This window comes from Myiozetetes cayanensis, unplaced genomic scaffold (genome assembly GCF_022539395.1).
Source record: "Myiozetetes cayanensis isolate MyiCay16 unplaced genomic scaffold, myiCay2020 scf7, whole genome shotgun sequence".
NCBI lineage: Eukaryota > Metazoa > Chordata > Aves > Passeriformes > Tyrannidae > Myiozetetes > Myiozetetes cayanensis.
This window is the reverse complement of record NW_026087964.1, coordinates 52,381,104-52,392,226: the sequence shown is the minus strand read 5'-3', so window position 1 is coordinate 52,392,226 and position 11,123 is coordinate 52,381,104.

Sequence of the window (11,123 nt, the reverse complement as noted above, 5' to 3'; positions counted from 1 at the left end):
CTCCTTGGATATACAGTTATAGAATTATTTTGCCAATTTTAACCAAATTTAACTCAAGAGTACACAGAAGTAATTAAGCTCCTTGGAGAAAGGCAATTAGATGTCAAGAGAGTGAGATCCAGTGTTGGTCCCACCAAAAAAAAACCCCTGATTGCAGCAAAGCAACATTGTGCAGCAGCATTGTGACAATAAAAAACCATACATTTTATTAGACATCAGTGAATCCAGCCAAAAGGGTGGAACTATGGAGGAGTGCAAATTTTCAATGACATTGCATCTCATTGAATAATGAGTTACTTTCAGAAGAGATTATAAAAATCAAGAGAAAACATCTTAAAATAATAATATATACCACCTGCAACAATATGACTATGAAGTAATACATTCAAGTGAACTATGAAATCAGGCATTCACTTAGGGGTGCATCATAGAATTTCTTCTGAAAGAGGCTTTCTTTAAAAAGAAAAGTAAAGTTGAATGCTATTTTATAAAAGACTTGAGAGGTTTGTGGGAACATCCTCAGCATGCATGTCATTCTACTTAATTAGTGTTCCTAAGGAATACCTGTAGTCTCAGTAAAGGCTGGGGAATGAGCAGATTGAGAACAGCCCTGCCAAGAAGGACTTGGGGGTGCTGGTTGGTGAGAGGCTGGACATGACCCAGCAATGTGCACTTGCAGCCCAGAAAGCTGATCGTGTCCTGGACTGCACCAAAAAGCAGCGTGGAGAAGAGAAGGCTCTAGGGAGAACTTACAGCAGCCTTTCAGTACCTAAAGGGAGCTTTAAGAAAGACAGGGACAAACTTTTTAGGAGGGCATGTAGTAATAGGACAAAGGGTAATAATTATACACTAAAAGAGGGTAAATTGAGAGTAGATATTAAGATGATATTTTTTATGATGGGGGTGGTGAAAACCACTGTCACAGGTTGCCCAGAGGTGTGGTAGATGTCCCATCCCTGGAAAAATTCAAGGTCAGATTTGGACAGGGCTCTGAGCAACCTGGTTTATTTGAAGGTGTCCCTGCTCATTGAAGGGGAGTGGGACAAGATGGCTTTTAAAGGTGCCTTCCAACCCAAATTATGTCACGAATCTCTGATAATAGTATGCTATTTGCCAGTGGAGCAAATAGCTCTGCCCTTGTCCACTGATGGAGTCACTCCATCACAGAAGGTTACTGGGTTGGTCAGGCAGGACTTACCCTTGGTGAAGGCGTAATGGCTGTCCCAAATCACCTCCCTGTCCTCCATGTGTCTTAGCATAGCTCCTAGGAGGATCTGTTCTATGATCTTCCCAGGCACAGAGGTGAGGCTCACAGGTCAGTAGTTCCCAGGACCCTCCTTTCTACACTTTTTAAAGATGAGTACATTTCCCTTTTTCCAGTCATCTGGGACTTGATCTGACTGTCATGACTTTTCAAATATCATGGAGGGTAGCTTGGTAACTACATCATCCAGTTCTCTCAGGATTCTGGGATTCATCTCAGCGGGTCCCATAGACTTGTGTACATTCAAGTTCCTCAGGAAGTCATGAACCTGAATTTTATTTACAGTGGGAATGGATATCAAAATGTTTGACTTAGTGTTCGTTAAGATTACTGTCTGCTTAGAGTCCTCTGTAAGCAGTAGCCAGTGGTGCCTATAACGGATTGTGCAGTTACTCCTTTGGACCACAAACTAGCAAACCTTCCCTTGTGTGTGCAAATCAGATTAAAATGCAGCAATATAGAGGCATCTAGAACACAATATCAGATAAAACATCAGCATCTCTGTAAAATGTTTTCCACCTCTTTGGAAATGGAGGAATTCAGAAAAGATTGGTGGCTACCATCTATGGGGATTAATTTTTCAGTTACGGTTGTGTTTTCTGGTGGCTTTATGTACGTGTTATAAGGACAGGACAGTATAGGATGGTGATCCTTAAAGAATGGGACAGCTTTTCAAGGCTTAAAGTTGGAGAAAGTAAATGGTGGATGGCATGTGAAGAAGTGAGCGCTGTCAGAGCTCCCATCAGCCATGGGCAACATCTGCGCTAGTAGATTAAACAGTAGCAGAGAGCAGGTTTTGGTTCTCGGGCCAGCTGGCAGGACTTGACCTTGTCCATACTGTTAAACTTCTTCAGCTGAGCTGCATGCCCACATGGAAACTGCCTGTTAGACATAGTTCCTGGGTTGTGCTAATGGCAGAATTTGGGAAATGCTTTGTTGGCAGAGGCAACAGCGTGCTGGAGCCGATCAGCAGATGTAGCATAACTGACTGTCAGGCTCCTGTGTGCAGGAGTGGTTTCTGGCACGGTGTGTTTGACTTGTCTAGCTTCAGCCCTTCAGTCTTCCCCAGATTCTTGTATTCACAGTCTGTTATTTCTGAGGTCAGAATTATCATACGTGCAGAAATCTGGTGAGGTGCGAGAAGCACTTAGTGTTTGAAAGTGCCTTAAGCTCTTCCCTGACTTTCTGAACCTGACTTAGGCAAATGTTCATTAGCCTTATTAATGACATGAGATGCCGATGGAGCCAGGAAGTTATTTTGCAACATTGACAACTCCTGTTCTGTGAGTCAGACTTTTGTCGCTAAGCTGTGACCCTTTTGGAGCTGGCAGCTCCTCTGCCATTGGGAGATGGCAAGCGCTTACAGGTAGTGTGAAACAGCATCATCAAGCAGACAGTTTCTGTTTGCCCCAGTCAAACAGTTGTCTTTCAAGACATGTCCTAGATTTTAACCTATTGAACAAGAACACAACAAATCAAATGGAAAACACATGGTTCACTGCTCTCAGTTTTGATAGCATCAGGAAGGTCAATCAAAGATTAATGGGTGTAACTGTTTTCTAAGCCTATCTTTAACGCTTTTAGCTTGGTTTCCAATGGAAGTAGAGTGTATGTAGTAATTCTCTTCTGGATTTTTTCCTTACCAGTAATTCTTAATCTGAACAAATCTGACAAGTATGTCAATTCTTACAAGTTTTGTCTATCCAAGTATAGGAGAGAGTCTCTGTAAGTGAGGAAAAGTGGTCTTTAAGCTCAGCGAAAGACAAGAAGAGATTGCACAACGAAGAGCAATTCTATAAACATCACAGCTGAAGGGAGAGCTGCATGCTGAGTTTTCTCTCTCAGCAGAGATGTGTAATAAGGTAGGTCTCAAAAACTGCCTTTTAGTTACTCTTCATCACATCTTTTTTCAGAGGAAACTTTGCAAAATGGACAAGGTTAATAAAAGCTGCTTGGGAAGGTGAGGGCTGGTGTTTGCAACTCTGCCTTTGTAGATAAGAGCAGTAGTTACTTGAAAAGGAGAGTGGCACCATCAGGCCTTGCTATCTGGAAGGAGCACTGCTTAAACCCAGCAAGGGGCAAAGAGATCCAGTTGCTTGGTTCTGCAAAATGCCATGTGTTTAGAAAACTGTGCATGCTGCAACTTGTTCTTAGTGGTAACAGACAAGAACAAAGGGATGTGTTTTACCCTGAATTGGATATATTAATACACAATATTTTGAATGTGCCTTGTCATTTCTGTGACTTTTTGTGTTTATTTTAGAATAACAGCCTAAATGCAAGGCCATGGTAACAGAGCTGCATGCAAAACCTCAGATAGGTTTCAGGAAGGGAGAGGGCAGTAGTCAGAGGTATGGTTTCATGGTATGCATTTTTTTTATAAATTTTCTCCTTTGTTTCTCTCCACGTGTGTCTCAGCTTTTTCAGTGCCTCCCAATCTTCTTCCAATTCTTCCTTTTCCTGCAGACCCCTTTGCAACTCACTGTATTTTTTTCTCCCCATTAACTTGTTACTCAAGATAAATTTCATTTATCTGTTTTGAGCCTTCTTGCTCCATTTAACTCTTGCCCCCTTCCCCCCACCCCCCATGTTTTGTTATCTTTGTCTCTGCTAATACCCCCTAAATTCAAGCATCGTGACTCTGGTGGACAGCAGACATCCCTTGGTACTGAAGAGACCCTTCCTTTGACTACAGACCAAGCTTGAGTATCTGTATTCCAACTAAAACAATGCTGCATCTTTCCCTGATCATGGCCTGACTTTTTTGCAGCCCTAAGGGGGTGGACCATTGGGTGCCATTAGGACCAGTCCTCATTAACTGGAAATAACAGAACTGAACTCTGGAGCAGCACTATAGCTACCCAGTGCCATTTGACACATGCATGTGTATTTGCAGTGCTGAACCCAGGAATGCTAATGGTGCTCCCATCACAAAGAGGCAATGAAAATGAGCACTTGCTCTCAGCTATTTCAGTTTGCTATTATTTTGGACCATTGACTGTGAATGAAGTTCAAGCCAAATTGAACACCAATCACCTAGAAATGCATGTAAAAGGCCTCAGATAAATTAGCAGTACAGCCTCTCACAGCTTAAGGGAGCCATCATTGCATATCTGCCCCTAAATGTCAATACCGCTCTTCCTGCCTCCACGTTGCTGTACATTTGAGAGCACGTAGCCTTAGCAATGCTAGATTCCCATGCTCAAACTCCGGCTGTATGGGTTGCCTTCCTGTATGGCATTTTGTAAGCAAGCCAAGCAACTGCTGAAAACTAATAAGACTTGTGACAGTGGGGCTGATGTTTGTTCTGTCCCCAGTGGCATGCAGGTAGTGATGGGGAGACTCTTCTGCACTGTCTTTCAGGTGATCTTTCTCCTTCACAAGGGAGAAAGGCTTGTTCCACTGGGTACACATCAGCAATTGCAGGAGGGCTCTGAAATTACAGGCATCAGCCACAAGTACCCCACTTCAATCCATTATTCTGGTGGGGCAGGGAGGGAGGGTGGGGGGGCACAGAGTAAAAAGAAATGCAGGAGCTTGTATGGGAAATCTTAGAGAACTACTTGGCTTCTGTTCCAGGCCCCAGGGCTGCGTGGTTTTGTGTGTCTGTCAGTAATCAGGAGTGGGAAAGAGCCACTTCTCACTAATTGTCCCTCTAATTTTCCTTAATAGAGGAAATGGCTCTTTTTGTGGACATTTCTCTCTGATGGGCAGGTTAATGCTAGGAAAGGCTGCTTTGGGCATCCTGTGCAGTGCTTGAATGAATGGGAGGAAAAGTGCCTCTGGCTGCATGGCATTTATTCATTGCCTCCTCCTTGAGAGGGAGGTTAGTGTATCATAGCATGATTAAGGGCAAGAGAATCTTACCCTAAATCAGAGAAAGCTTGGGAAGAAATTAAAATTTACTTCCTCAGGCCACATATATTTATTTTCTTACTGCTGCCTTTCCTCCATCACAGAGTTCTAACATTGTTGGCACGTACAATCTAATGGGTACACCAGGGCCAGCAGTGTGATGGATTTCAATGTCACAGAGAGAGTACTGAGTGAAGTACATAGGGGAAAAAAAAAAAAAAAAAAAAGAAAAGAAAAGATCCTTGGATTTCATTGCACAAATAAATGTCAGAATGAAACAGGTCTGGCATGACTTCAGCTCCCTGCTACCCAAAGTCAATCACACTGAAATGCTCATATAAACAAGAAATACTGTACTGTTCTGGCACGGGTGAAATATAGGGTCTAGAACAAACCTTTTTGACCACTTAAATGCTGATTAAAACTTAAGAATAGACATAGCAGTACTTCACTGGAATCTGGGACTTTTCACCCAACCTTTTAGCAAGGGTTAACTGCAGGTTATCAAGCCTGGATTGGAGTGCTGGGTCTGATGCTGTGCTGTGGGACCCCAGCTGAAGCTTTCTTCACCCCCTTTAAGTCCTGTGAATTGAACATAAGGAGTGTGTGCCTTACTCTGTGTCAGTTTTTCAGCCTATACTTTTTGTGCAACACAGGCCCATATTTCCCACAGCAAGCCTGGGTGTTCCAGCTCTTACAGCTACCCCACTGGAGAAAAAGAGCAGGAGCATATCTCTCAAAGGAAAGGCAAAGATGGCTTGTCACCTTCGTGTGTTGCTGGCTGAGATGGAGGTAAGGGTATGGTCATAGAATTTGGCAATGTGTAGCAAATTCAGATCATGTATATGATATGTTATATATACAGGTACACCTCCAGATGGGCTGCTTGCAGTGGTGCTGTGTAACAGAAGCTCAGGTCAGCTCCCCTCGGTAAAGACTTAGCCTGAACTTACTTGGCTTAAGAGACCAGCTGTTGCTGTTTTATGACTTTTACTGGTAAACTAGTAAGTAGAAAAAAGCTGGGTTTGCTTTGTTTCACTCCTTTTCCCCAACACTTTCCACAGGTAGGCTCTTTTCTCAATTGGAGCATAATGCTACCTCTTTAAGGTAAAAGAAAATCAGCAAAGATTTAGAAACATGAAAAGTCTTTCTCTGCACAATAAACATCCTTTAAGACCCACCAAAATGTTTTTGAGATTTTAGTCATAGAAACATAGAATATTTAAGTTGGAAGGGACCCATTAGGATCATCAAAGTCCAACTCCTGGCCCTGTACAGGACACCCAAGAGTTGGACCATGTGCCTGAGAACATTATCCAAATGCTTCTTGAACTGTGTCAGCCTTGGCATTGTGACCACTTCCCTGAGGACCCTGTTCCAGTGCCCAACCACCCTCTGGGTGAAGAACCTTTTCCTAATATCCAACCTAAACTGCCCCTGACACAACTTCAGGTCATTCGCTTGGATCCTGTCACTTGGTCACCACAGAAAAAAGATCAGTATCTGCCCTTCCTCTTCCCCTCACAAGGAAGTTGCACCTGCAATGAAATCTCCCCTCAGTCTCCTCTTCTCCAGGATGAACAGAACAAGCGCCCTCAGCCTCTCCTCATACGGCTTCCCCTCAAGGCCCTTCACCATCTTTGTTGCCCTCCTTTGGACACTCTCCAATAGTTTTATATCTTTCCTTTATTGCAGTGCCTCAAACTACCATGATATTCCAGGTGAGGCTGCACCAGTGCAGAGCAGAGTAGGACAATCATCTCCCTGCTCTTGCTGTTGATGCTTTGCCTGCTGCCCCCCAGGACACGCTTGGCCCTCCTGGCTGCCAGGGCACTGCTGACTCATATTCAACTTGCCACTGAGCAAGACCCCTAGGTCCCTTAACATGGCACTGCTTTCCTTCATCTCATTCCCCAATCTGTACATAGATCCAGAGTTGTCCCATCCCAGGTGCAGAATCTGGCACTTGTCCTTGTTATTGATTGTCCAGCCCTCTAATTCATCTAGATCTGTCTGCAAGGCCTCTCTGCCTTTTAGTTAAAATATTGCTTGTTACAGCACAATCCTTTGTGACTGTAAAGTCTTTCCAGAACCTGCAGTTGTTGGAGGGCAGGTATCAAGCAAAAAGCACAAAACAGCAAAATATTCATTAAGAATCCTGGCAAGAGTACTCTTGTGGCCAGGTCTAGATAACAAAGATTTTTTTTTTCCTTCATTAGTTCCTTCATTTCTGCAGGCATTACAAGGTGGCTTAGTACATCCACTGTTGTCTGGAAATAGTCTAATCTTTATTTGCCAAAATGATAGTTTAAAACTAGAAACTAGCCTCAGAGGCATCATGTCAGTTGGACAAATAATCATAACAGTTTCCATGTCTCCTGCAAGGTTTTTCTTATTTAAAAAATAATAATAAAAAAGCTGAAAGCAAGCATTGAATCTTTGTGTAACCCAGTGAGTGCTCAGACAATAAAATTGCTTTATATGTGTCTCTCTCTTACCCTTATCTTTCTTCAAAGTATCAAAAGAACAAGGCAATAAAAACAAATACTTTATAGAGTGGTAACCTCTGAACTGCACTGTTTTAATTGAGGACCATATAATGTAACACAACATGATGCTGCTCTTTCTCTCACTGATGCCAGGCTGAAATGTAAGGTGGGGGTTGTGTCCTGAATGTAGCTTTTGAGCTGCTACTTGAAAATTTTGTTTAGTTAATGTGGTACAGATGTCTGGAGTTACTTGTATGGTGATGCCCTCAGGAGTTGTTTCAATTAGAATACTACAGTATAAAATCAAATCATTAACCATTTGGGATGGAAATCTCGGCTCTTAAATAGTTCATTAGTACAAAACCTTAACGTAGAACAAAACTGTATGAATAACATGAGGGTGGGGTTATGTTTACAGGACAAAAAAAGGGGAAAAAAAGATAATTATAATCTCTGATTGTTCTTATTGAAAGAAATGACAATCCCAGCATGTTAAAAGAACTTTATTTGACATAAATCATTGAAATTTTGAGTTTTAAACATAGTATTTACCTTAAAATTGAAATTCTATTTACAGTGATAAAAGGGATTGAGTGGAGAATAACCTCCTGACTCTTCAAATATATCTGAAAAACTGGGCACTTGCAGTACTCACTCATTCCTCTTTTCCTCCCTCTGATTCTAGTTTCAGTCAGCACCATCATGAGTTTGCCACGTTGGCTGTATGGGGCACCTGAGAGGGCCTGGCACTTTTAGGAAAAGCATGGCATCTCTCAGATGGCACCCATTCAAAAGTGCTTGTGATCACCTGGTCATACTTTAAAAGTAATTATCTTCTCAGTTTCTTAAACTGTACACTCAATTCTTCTTGTTCTTTCCTTAGGAAGATAATTTTCCTTTAATAATGGATATCCATTGTCCACACTGTATAGGGATGTAGCAATAGCTTCCCATGAGGTCATGAAATCCTTCATAAAAAGTGTTTGCCCTCAAGCCATTTGATGTGTTTTGCTGGGATTGTTCTTTGCTGTCTAGGTGAGTTTCTGTAACATCATTGCTGCTGAAACCCTGAATACCTCAAACATGGTGCTCTAGGACATGAGATTGAGGGGATATTTCATGCTCTTCTGGAAGCTGTTTTGGTGTGATTTACCCATCTCCACTATTTTATGGTCCTGTGCATAGGAAAAGAGGTTGTTGGTAGCACAACTTAAGAAAAGTATAGGTTCTTCAGTAGTTCATCCCTTCAACATTGGGCACGAGTAAAACTGAGGACATTTCCACAGACTTGCTAACAAATTACCTTCAGGAAAGAGACATGTTATGCCTGTGTTTCTGTTCTTCACCAGTGGAGAAACTTTAAGGCTTGTTTGTTGTGGTTTTTGTTTTTCTTTTCATGTTGTTGTGTTTTTGATTTTGTTTTTGTTTTTTTAATCAGAATTTAGATAGAAAGTACTCTGGCATAAACATCAAGCTGGAAGGAGTTTTTAGGGTGGTCCCTTATGGTTCTTATATTTCCAGCAGAATTTTTTAGCAGAGATGTCGACTGCCTCTGGAGCAAAAAGCACAAAGTTAGGACGTGACAGTACTTAGTTTGCAGCTGATCTTAGGTCTCTCCTTCTCTGATAATGATAGTCAGTGACTTTTCCACATCTTTGGTTTCATTAGTTGATTCTCAGTGACCTAGGATGCAGGCTTAAAACCAGTAATCCCCTAGAAATAGAGGGGTTCTATTTGTCACCCAGACGCAGCTCTAGCAGTAGCTTCTCTGCATTTGTTTTGTTGAGAAGATGGCATTTTCATGTGAGAACAACCACCTGGAAACTTTCCAGAATGGTAGTACAGGAAGGAATCAAATTTGCAGTTGGTGCTTAGGGACATATGTCAGTACAGCAACCTCTCTCTGTTTCACTGATAGCAAATGAAAGGTAAATATTGTGAGTGATGGGTTTATTTGAAGGGCTGAAATGAAGCTTTGTTCTGACTCTCTAACAAGCCTTAATTTCCAGGAGAATAAACCTTTGCCCACCCTGAGTGGTGCACCAAGAGCAACTTAGGAGACTGCTAATAAAGTGAGCCTCAGAAGTGTGGTTTTGTCACTCATAGGTCCATTCCACAAAGACGCACAGTAATCAGAAGGTGCCGCTGTTGATAGGGTGGCTTGTCTATGAGCATCTTATTACTGCCATTGCAGGATCCAGTGCTGATCTGTTATAGTCTTGCAAAGTTCTTCCAGCAGCACCAGACTAGTGTGAGTGCCTTTTAAAGGAGATGTGATAGAGCAATAGCGTCTTTGTTTGGCATGTGTCTGTGGAACAGCTTGCATCCACAACCAGACCATTTCATTCACTTGCTTTCAGTCCATGTTCTCATCTCTTTAAAATGGGCACTATAATGCTGTCTCATTATGCACAGACTTTATGGGAGAGGTTCAGTAATCACTATGAAAAGGTCAGATGCTTCTGTGAAGGGCACCTATAAATGAGTCTATAAATAAATAGTCTGGAAGCCTTTAGGAGAGGCTAACAACTTATTTATCTTTTATCCTGCTGTTTTCAGGGGATGTATAAAAGCAGTAGCATACTGCTAATTAGTTTAATGCTCAAATTTTGGTTTGGGGGCACTGAGACACTGCTGGGTGTAGCAATTGGCTTGATATGAGACCTGACCAGTGCTCAGCTCATACTAATACAGAATGTGGCTCCATGAGATCTGTGCAAAGCCTCGCTGGAGACCGCGTTTCTTAACTGGGAAATGGTTGTGTTTTATTGAGATGATACTCACTGCAAAATATATCATTGGCAACCATGTGGCACTGCTTTTTTCCACTTGGCTTAAGGGAGAAAAGCGACTGTTGGTAATGCTTTTTATTGACTAGTCTGAGTGCTGCTGGTTGTTTGGGTAGTGTTCAATAGTGTCAAGTCTGGACTTGAAGCTGTCTAGCATGAAGCTGGTTTCATTCCACACTCTAGTGATGTTTAAGACAGGTAGTAAGAAACACCTCGTTTGCTTTGAGGTCATTATACTTTTTATGAGAGGACACTCCTGATCTGCCTGTATAGCAATGGGATGGATACTTTTGTTTGCTAGCTGTCTGTGCAACAGGTTTTGGCTGCAACAGAAAGGTCTGTGGCAGAGCACAAGGACAGTCCCAGTTCTGAGGGGTGGCAAGAGATGGGGGAAGTGAGGGCAACTGAGGGGATGAGCCTCTTTGAAAGGCTTCTCCCTTGGGCAGCTCATTTAATCACTTCAGTAATGCTTAGCTTTATGTCACATGAGATTCAACACTTCCAGCTTCAGAGAAGCCGACAGTCTCAATGTGAAGGTTTTCAGAGCCTCTGGCACCTGATTCTTAATATGCAGCTTCTTAGGAGATCCCATCCGACTCCTTGATCCCTGGCTGCAGACTGAAGCACAGAAAAGCCACTTTAATTTAACTGCAGGACATAGAGTGCCCCCTTCCTTTTCTCTCTGACCACGGAGGCTGGAGTTATTAAGGGAATTGAGCCCCAAAG